We start from the raw sequence: 10,208 nt of genomic DNA on the forward strand, positions 1-10,208 counted from the left end.
ATTGGCTGCGTTAGACCAAAGAATCATTAAGGGAAAATGTGATGACATCACATTATCATGCAGTCAATCATATTGGAGTACATGATGATTTGAGAAAGCACAGCTCTCACTCTGAGTAGCATTTTTGATGATGCTCTGAAATCAGCCAGATTTGGATACCTCTTGATGCCATGATTGGGCAAACATTTTTTCCCATTTTACTTACTTACATATTTATTTTATATGCTATCTTTCTCCCAGAACAGGAACTGAGGTGATATTTTAAAATCCCCGATGAAGGAAAAAAATGGCAAAATGTGTATGTCTGAGGTTTTTCTTCTTGGAAGTTAACACAGTTGTTTGTGCATATAGAAAAGTCTGTGAATGGAGGGTTTGACTACAAAGCTTAGCAGATTCTCAAATGTTGCCCAGTTCTCAAAAACTGTGCATTTTGTGTTGTACAACTACATTTGAATGTGTGTCATAAGTGGGGATGGCAAACTGCCACTTCTCCGAGACCCAAACGATGTTGAGAACAATGAAATAGTTTTCTGTTCCATAGCTTTAAGGCCGTACTTAGGACAGCCGCCCCCCCATGACGGGAAAACTGTGTCACTTTTCTATGAAAGCTGTGCAACTTCCCAGAAAACTGTAGGTTTAAAGAAGTCATACAACTCCCCCTGAGAACCCCACAGTCTACCTTAAAAACTGCAACTTTTGATATAGAAAGGGCTGTTTTCAAGTGACATTTGTGTTTCTCTAAAATATTGCCTTTTTAATGTAATAAACAGTATTGCTGCAAAACAAAAATATTGCACAACAAACATGTCATGTAAAAATCAACAATGTTGCAGACTGACAACACATGGCTATTTGTTGTACAACATTGCTTATTTTGCACAATATTTTTCTTGTTCAACAGTACAGCAATGTTGCACAACAAAACAGTCCACCTAAGGTTCTTTTCCTGCTTATGTTGTCGACCGCGTTTGGGGGATCGGGCCCCTTTAGAAGGAAGCCGATCCGGTCCTGAGGGAACGGACCTTGGCGAAGCCAAAAGAAGAATATAAGCCGCAATACAACCTGAAGCCTGAAATGAAGAAGGTCCGCCACGTTGAAGGAAAATCCGCCAAGGAGTTTTATTGAGCAATTCAGCTGAAAAGGACGCTAATAGTGATCATTCAATCTACTAGCGTAACATATGTTTCAAATAAAGCCATATTTATACAATGTTTTGGTCTGACAGCCCTTTGAATTTCCCGCCCCGCTTCCCTGCCCATCTGATCGCGGATAGGCTGAGAGGTTGAATGAGGCGGGCTTTCGTTTCCCGCCTTGCTCTGCTGGCCCAATGGGGAGCCGCTTATTGTCCCTATTCGGGCCAATCAGAGAGGAGGAGGCGGGAGCTATTGAGACAAAGAGGTGACCGGACAGGAAATATCTGATTAATTCTGGCCCAGCCGATTTCTAAAGGAATTAATGACACCCATCAAGGATGTCCGGGGTCCTGTCACGTTCACAGATTTTAGATATGTCTTTGGGGTGTCAGACGGGAAGTGGGTGGTGATGAGCCATCATTGACGGCCCCACAGGGTGCCTTCCTGCGGCGTCCTGGCCTGAGATGTGACAATGTTTGCCTTGGGGGCGAGTCACCTTTAGGAGTTTGGTGACTCGCCCTATATTGTCCATGCGGTCGGAATGAGAGGGGATTAAACTGTGGCAGATTATCCTTTTGTTTTTGGGAAGGGAGGTCTGAGTCATGGGGCTAGAGTTCAGGTTGGGGTCATAATATTTCCCATTTGATTTCATGATCTGCCAATTATATGGGATAAAATGAAAATTTAAAAATAAAGTTGGAATATAAACCCAGCTAGGAAAAACACATATTTTCCGGGGATCCCAAAGAGTATAAATACATATAGGCAGATAGGTACATTTCAAGAAAATAAAGGAGAATCCATAAAGGTGGGTGACATTGCATAAAGGGGAATCATGAATGATATAAACAATCGATATAAGTAATAGGAAACATTTGATCAGAACGAAGTTCACAACATCTGGGGAATTCAACATAGAAGTGGGGTTCAAGCAACATGATTTCACAATCCATGAAGTTGTTATCTCTTGCCTCAGAGTGCAGGGATAATCCACAGTAAACTCCAGTAAAAAGTCCCAATCACCTTCTACTATAAATATATGGAATATAGAACATAAAGTCTTGATTTTTGAACTATCTTTTACAAAGTCCTGGAGGGGAGGTCACCTCGATCACATTTTCCCCCCTTCGGGGCTTGGAAATGGCTATGAACATTTCCCAAAGCCCCGACATTTCACTGCATGCAGGGCCTCTGCCTTGGTAGATCAGATTGTGCCTTTTTGTTGGAGGGCAGGAGCTTGAAGAGGTGAAAGCTGAGGTTCAGTCAGTGGTGGGTGATCCCATGGTGTTGAAACAGATGTCCCTTGGTCTGGAGTCATGGGAAATGGAGCATGAAGGTGGAGGTGGTGAGGGCTGGGGATGATGGAGGCTGTGATGCAGTACTCCCATTTGGCTGCCTTTTCTTGGCTGCAGCTTGGGCCCCCCTTTGTAGTTGGCAGCTGGGGGCAACTGGGCACAGCTTCTGCGCCTCACAGCACGGCGCCTCCTGGTGACTGCAGGCAGGTCCAGCACTCCAACAGAGGAGACGGAAAGGAGAGAGTGCCTAGGGAAACTAAGGACAGATTATAAGCCCCCCCTCCCTCCCGTGGTGGGGTTAGTCAGGGAAGTCACTCATACCTTGTGAGGGCTCCAGCAGTCCTGGGGTCCTTCTTTGGCACAGCTCTGGTGAAAGTGGAACATCCTTCCCTCATGGTGGTCACTGGTAGAATCCTGTTCATTTCTTCTGGGGCATCTTCTGCCATGGCGGCCAATTCTGTCCCCTGGTGATGTCATGAGGGCCTCCTTGGCAGCGTCAAAGGCAGACCTGCACTCAGTAGCCCTTTGCCAGGGCAGAACCAGGCCAGCTGGAGGGCACCATACGGTGGTCTGGCCATAAAAGCCTGCCATGTGCAAGAATCCTTTCAGCAGTGTCTTAGTCTCTAGCCCCTGAGCCAGGCAGATGGGGCTGCTTCCCCCGTGGGGGTCTCAGATCAGCCACAGGTGGGGCTGTCTCTTCTGGGTGACTGGGGGTCCGGGCTTACCCTCACAGGACCATCTCCAATGGCCTCTGGGTTCTAGCTGCTGCATGAAATCCACAGCGCACTCCGAGAGCCCCTACCCAGGTCTTAGAACTGTTCATGGTGGCAGGTATGGATTATGGGTCTTGCAGTCTGGTCTGATGTCCTCAGTCAGGTGGTTGGGTCCGGTCCTCTGGATCTCTTCAGCTGTGCCTGGAAGGTCCCCTGGACTCTAATGCCCTCCTCATAATTAAAGGCAGTTAGAGGGATTTTTTTAAAACATTCACACGCATGCACTCAGGGAAAGGGAGGGAGAAGGACCCGAAAGGAAGAAAGGAGATTGTTGGGGAACTGTGGAGAGTGAAAGAGTGCCTTCACTATAAAAGTAAACCAGGATTTTGACTGAATGTTTATAAGGAGAAATGGGGATGCTGGGAAGGAAGGGGGGGGGGAGCTTTGAAAAAGGAGAATGTTGAAGTGCATTTCGGCCTAGGAAAACATGAAGTGGAAGAGAGAGAGAGAGAGAGAAAAAAACTCACATATAGAAAAATACATCAATTCTTCCATCCCCCCCCTTTTCTCTCTAAGATAAGGGAGGCTTGAGGAGAGAGAGACAAGAAAAAGTTAAAACCACAGAAGCAGCAGGTTTTCTCTGGGGGGGGGGGTCTCACAAAATATTAGGGCTTGAACCTTTGAAAATAGGGAGGTGAGATGGCACAGAAGAAAAGGGAGAGAGAGAGAGCATAGCACTAAGCTAGTCCATTCCAGCCCTCCTTCCCAGAAAACTATATATCACTGGTGGCTTTTAAGGCAAAGGGGTGAGTAGAGAAGAGTTTACAGCCCACACATTACATAAACACACAAAATTTAATCAACACTTTTCTGGGAGTCCCCTTCCCCCACCCAAATCCTTTGCCATGCTTCCCAGATGGGAAAGAAAGAAAAAGGGGAAATTAAGAAACAGAAGCGGCTAAAGGAATGGCCCCCCTCCCCCCTTTTGTAAGGACCAAAGGAAATATAAGACAACACTGAGGTAAAATCTTAGGGATAGTGTCTAGAAAATGGGAACAAAGGGAAATAAGGGATTTTAAAAGGTGAGAAGAGAGGAAGGAGAGGAGAAATGGATTTGAGATTTGAGGGAGAGAGAGAGACTTTCACTCAGGCCGGGGAAGAGAGAGAGAGAAAAGAAAAAAAGGGTACAATTTGAGGGTAGGCAAGGCAGAATATCAAGTTGGAGAAGATTTGATTTGAAAGAAGGAAGCAATCCTTGGAGAACTATAGATCTTGGTGGCAGGCTTCAGGACTGAATCTTCTCCCCCCTTTGCCCCTCCAAAAACAGGAAGAGGAAAAAAGTGTCCTCTTTGCACAATCTCCCCGCGGCCCCTCCTTCTCCTGTCTCTCCAAGAGAGGAATGAGCGCAGAGAGAGAGAGAGAGAGAGAGAGAGAGAGAGAGAGAGAGAGAGAGAGAGAGAGAGAGCCTGGTGGGGGCAAGAGAAGGAGGGGGATGGTGGGGCGATTCTTCCCATCTGAGGAAAACTCAGAATGTGGCAGGAGTTGAGTGGCAGGGGCAGATACAATTTGGGGGGGGGGGCATCAGGCTTCAAAGGAACGGCTGGGATGGGGGCTGAGAGAGTGTGAACAGTGTTTTGGATCAGGTGTGTTTCGGGGTGAGAGGGGAGGGGGCTGGGAGCCCTCCTTCACGTTAGACTGGGCTGAACTCTCTGGAGGGGGATTTCTTGGGGGGGGGGGATCCCTGAAGTAAGGGTTCCCTTGGAAGGCCAATTTGGATCAGTGTAGGACTCAGGGTGAGGAGAAAAAGTAGGGATAGGGATTGGGGGAGAGGGCAAGCAAATGTGTCCAGAAAATCCTCTGGAGGAGGGGGTAAGGGGAAGTAGGTCTAGAGAGGAGCTTCTGAGGAGGGTAGGTTTGGAGCCCACGTCCCTGCATGGGAAGACTTGGACCCCCTCTCCCCTTCCACTCTCCCTCTGGCTTAAGGCCATGAACATCGCAGCATAAGCAAGTTGGGACCACTTGCCCTCCCCCTGGCGAGTCACCTTAGGTCAACACTCCGAATTCGGCGACTTGAGCAAGGGGGGGCAAGCTGTTCCCCCTTCAAGGGCCACAAGGGGCCACTTATGTGCTCTGAGTTAGCCCAACCTGGCCTGCACCATGTTTTTCGATGCAAAGCCCACCCCAATTGGCCAGGATCTTTCCCAATGGAGAATCCCTGGGGATGTCTGCTGGGGTGGGACACCCTAGACGTGCTTGAACAAACACCCATCCTTGGCTCAGCCCCTGCCCAGTACCTGACAGTTAATGGAGTAACGACTCACCCACCGGCTGGATGCAACTCGTCCTTTCAAGAGTTCTCCCTACACCAAGGCTGAATGGCTGGCGTTCGTGGGATCCGCAGGTGCCCCGGGAACACAACCGTTCCCCTACCCCACGATCCTAGAACCTGTAATCTTACAAGCCAGACTGTTCTCACACGTCCCCCGGGTGCCAGATCTTCCCGTGTTTCACCAGGAATTTGTTACCGAGCCCTGATCCGAAGTGCAATACCTCCAGGACTCCGCCCACCTGGGTCTCAACAACGGGGCCGGTTCCCTTTTATTTTTACAGGGCGTCCCCTGTTTCACGTTGGCGCCTTTCCTTCGAGGAGCTAAAAATCTGCTTCCTCCTATCTGGCTCCTTTGTTCAGTACCCTGAATCAGATCTAGAGAGAGAAAGGGACTGCCAGAGAAATTTGGATGTGAAATGAGGTCAAATTGTTGGTCGGAGGGCCCTCCTTGCAGCCGTTTCTCTCCCCAACCTGTCCCAGAATATCTGGACCAAGGTCGCCGCTTGGAATTTTAGCCTAAAAAAATTGATCTTTGGAACTTCCAAGCAAGTCCCTTCGTGGTAAAGCCAAATTATGTTGTCGACCGCGTTTGGGGGATCGGGCCCCTTTAGAAGGAAGCCGATCCGGTCCTGAGGGAACGGACCTTGGCGAAGCCAAAAGAAGAATATAAGCCGCAATACAACCTGAAGCCTGAAATGAAGAAGGTCCGCCACGTTGAAGGAAAATCCGCCAAGGAGTTTTATTGAGCAATTCAGCTGAAAAGGACGCTAATAGTGATCATTCAATCTACTAGCGTAACATATGTTTCAAATAAAGCCATATTTATACAATGTTTTGGTCTGACAGCCCTTTGAATTTCCCGCCCCGCTTCCCTGCCCATCTGATCGCGGATAGGCTGAGAGGTTGAATGAGGCGGGCTTTCGTTTCCCGCCTTGCTCTGCTGGCCCAATGGGGAGCCGCTTATTGTCCCTATTCGGGCCAATCAGAGAGGAGGAGGCGGGAGCTATTGAGACAAAGAGGTGACCGGACAGGAAATATCTGATTAATTCTGGCCCAGCCGATTTCTAAAGGAATTAATGACACCCATCAAGGATGTCCGGGGTCCTGTCACGTTCACAGATTTTAGATATGTCTTTGGGGTGTCAGACGGGAAGTGGGTGGTGATGAGCCATCATTGACGGCCCCACAGGGTGCCTTCCTGCGGCGTCCTGGCCTGAGATGTGACAATGTTTGCCTTGGGGGCGAGTCACCTTTAGGAGTTTGGTGACTCGCCCTATATTGTCCATGCGGTCGGAATGAGAGGGGATTAAACTGTGGCAGATTATCCTTTTGTTTTTGGGAAGGGAGGTCTGAGTCATGGGGCTAGAGTTCAGGTTGGGGTCATAATATTTCCCATTTGATTTCATGATCTGCCAATTATATGGGATAAAATGAAAATTTAAAAATAAAGTTGGAATATAAACCCAGCTAGGAAAAACACATATTTTCCGGGGATCCCAAAGAGTATAAATACATATAGGCAGATAGGTACATTTCAAGAAAATAAAGGAGAATCCATAAAGGTGGGTGACATTGCATAAAGGGGAATCATGAATGATATAAACAATCGATATAAGTAATAGGAAACATTTGATCAGAACGAAGTTCACAACATCTGGGGAATTCAACATAGAAGTGGGGTTCAAGCAACATGATTTCACAATCCATGAAGTTGTTATCTCTTGCCTCAGAGTGCAGGGATAATCCACAGTAAACTCCAGTAAAAAGTCCCAATCACCTTCTACTATAAATATATGGAATATAGAACATAAAGTCTTGATTTTTGAACTATCTTTTACAAAGTCCTGGAGGGGAGGTCACCTCGATCACATTTTGTAACATTTGGATTGCACAACTTTCAATATGCAAAGGCTGCAATGTAAGTCAGTGAGGTTTCCCCACCCACCTCAGGAAGCTGTACAGTTTTGTGTATGTTTTGACTGCAAAACTGTGCAGTTTCTCACATGGTTGCACAGTTTTCAGAAATTGTGCAGCTCATGTTGTGCCAGGACCAAAGGAAGAGTTCTCACAAGTTGCAGGAACTTTTGACATGCCATTTTTCTTCCTAGTTAAGTTTCTCCAGGGGTCGGGAACTCCAGATTTGACCTCTGGTAAATTGATGAATTTCAATTGCATCTGCTAATCTTGAGTGAGGAGGCTGAGATATAATGACTTTTTCACATTCCCTCAGATCCTTAGCTTTGTTTACACTGTGAATATTGTCCTTGTCCTGTACTATGGTAATACTGCATAGGCATGCTGCAGAAAATAGAATAGAAATATATACAAGGAGTTCTAAGATGGAGAGGCCCTTCTCTCTATCCTGTCATCTTCTCGGTGACTGTTTCAAGACTTTTGAACCTCCTTCCTAGGGAGACCAGGATCTCTCCTTCTGTGAGAAATCAGACTTATGCAGACTGACTAGGGTTGTGCTTTTAATGCTGCGAGGTGCTCTTTTTAAGGTTTGTATATAGTTTTTAAATGGATTTTGATAGGTGGTGAGTCTGTTCCTCCATGTTGGTGCCACTGGAGACTCCCTGACATGAACATGGACACTTGGACGACAGGCCTATATACATGACGGGCCAGCTGATGGAGGACCATCGATGTCATATCACATTGTTGTTGCCCATGGATCCCATATAAAGGCTATGATGCCTGTGGATCCATGGGAACTGATTCCCTCTTACAAAGCCAAGTGTAAGTGGAAAGTATGCCAGGATCCCTGATTGAAGGACAAAATCAGGGGGCAACTAAGCCAGCCCAAAAGTCCCACAATACTGTCAAGACTCGGGTTGCAACTCTGAATGTGGGCACAATGACAGGTTATTTCTTCAAAGTGGTAGCAGCACGTGCAAGAGACGAGATGATCCTGCAACAAGTCAAGGGACATCGGTGATGGTTTTAAAATTGTCTAGAAGTGCCTGGCAAGAGGCCTAAGGGATGACCGAAGCAATGCTGGCTGGACATGTTGCACAATTATCTGAATACTGCTGGCATACACTGTGATCAGGTGCACGACTGAGTGAAATGGTGCCAACGAACCAGTAAAGTAGACCCTGCCATCAAGTGGGGCAAACACTGAAGAAAAAGAAGAACAACAGCAATAATAATTTCTGAATGTTATGGATTGGGAGACAGTATATCAATGCTATGTGAGTGATTAACTACTTTTACAAAAATAATTTTGGGGTACCTTTGATATTACCTTCTTATTTTCTATCTTAAAACTCTGTCTAGAGTGAACGCACAGCAGTGGGGATTCATGTCCTGCTGGTCCAATGACTTCAACGTATTTGTAGTGCCTTTGATCCAAAGCAAGTTCTTCATCAGAAAATCATGGCACATAAGTTTTTTTTTTACAGTGACCAAATCTCTAGCTATGAGTTGGTCTGAGCTTGAGTGGATTTATAGGAAATATTGGGATGCCTCTATCTAAAGAAGGACTTCTTAAACTTTTCCATTCAGGACCCTTTTTGACCCTATAAAGTTTTACATGACCCTGGGTAAATAGCTATATAAAATAGGTATAAAATCAAACATTTATTGATAACAAATCAGCATTAGCAAGGCTTGCTAAATAGGCTGATTTTCCTTCAGAATCCACTGGAAACAAGGCTTTTCAATGCTACTCAAGGTGATTAATTGCAACATTCACACTTTTCTCCAACAGACAAGAGTTCTTTCTCCCACCCTGGCCCTTCCACAGATATATAAACCTCCCTTGCCTAGTTTCTAATATACCTCACAACCTCTGAGGATGCCTGCCATATATGTGGGTGAAACATCAGGAAAGAATGCTTCTGGAACATGGCCATACAGCCAGAAAAACTCACAGCAACCCATTGATTCCTGTCATAAAAGCCTTTGACAACATAATGTACCAAAAGAATCATGTAAATGTCAAAATTAGCCACTAGGCGACATTCAGAAAACTTTTATTGTTGCCAAATTGAGTTAAAGGGATCCCATTTGGGGTTGGGACCCACGGTTTAAGAAGCAGTGGTCTAAAGTCAGAGAGGGAGCAAAAGGTGCATACATAGGTCCTCATCCCATGAGTTGCGGAAAGTACACTTGGGGGAATTGTCATCTTAGTGCATTGTATCCTCTCATTGCATTTAAAAAGAAATCACCTGATTTTTCAAATCCATCACATGCTATTATATTTTGATCCTTTCTACTGAAATGATCCGTGTTCTTTTCCATCACACGAGCAAGTGCAGTCCATGGCTACTCTGCATTCTTTTTTTTTTTTAATTAATCTGGGAAAACTTCACAATCACGGAAGTCCAAAACCTTGCATTATTGGTATAGGTATTTCTGAAGTAAACACACACTTTTAAAAAACAAAAACAAAAAATGTCAAAATGATAAGCATATGTGATGTTTTATTAATAAAGACTTCTGCCTACAGACGTTTTCATTTTTAGAAGGAGAAATTAGTTTTTAAAAGGGAAAAATTGACACCACAAAGGAGGACTTCATTGGAAATTAATTTTTTTAAAAGGATAGTAATGTTAACCTATGGTAAGTGTTTACATATTAGATTTTTAAGACATAGAAATATGATTATAATCAGTCTAAAATCATACGTTTGGGAACCACTGTGATATCAGCACTTATAATGGTATGCTCAAATTTAAGGCAGAATTATAAGGTTATTATAAATTGTTCAAGACCTTTCTAAGGTATTGGTACT

The 10,208-nt window shown here is 45.3% G+C and overlaps 1 long non-coding RNA gene across 1 annotated transcript; it reads right to left on the minus strand.

Moving 5' to 3' along the window:
• Window positions 1-1,093: 1,093 nt before the first annotated feature.
• LOC134296704 (uncharacterized) lies at window positions 1,094-7,338 on the minus strand. The gene is made up of 2 exons (XR_010003527.1): window positions 3,154-7,338; window positions 1,094-3,012 (listed from the first exon to the last, which is right to left on the minus strand). It is a non-coding gene; the product is annotated as an uncharacterized LOC134296704 (long non-coding RNA).
• Between the last annotated feature and the right edge of the window lie 2,870 nt (window positions 7,339-10,208).

The sequence above is a fragment of the Anolis carolinensis genome, chromosome 2 (genome assembly GCF_035594765.1).
Source record: "Anolis carolinensis isolate JA03-04 chromosome 2, rAnoCar3.1.pri, whole genome shotgun sequence".
Classification (NCBI taxonomy): domain Eukaryota; kingdom Metazoa; phylum Chordata; class Lepidosauria; order Squamata; family Dactyloidae; genus Anolis; species Anolis carolinensis.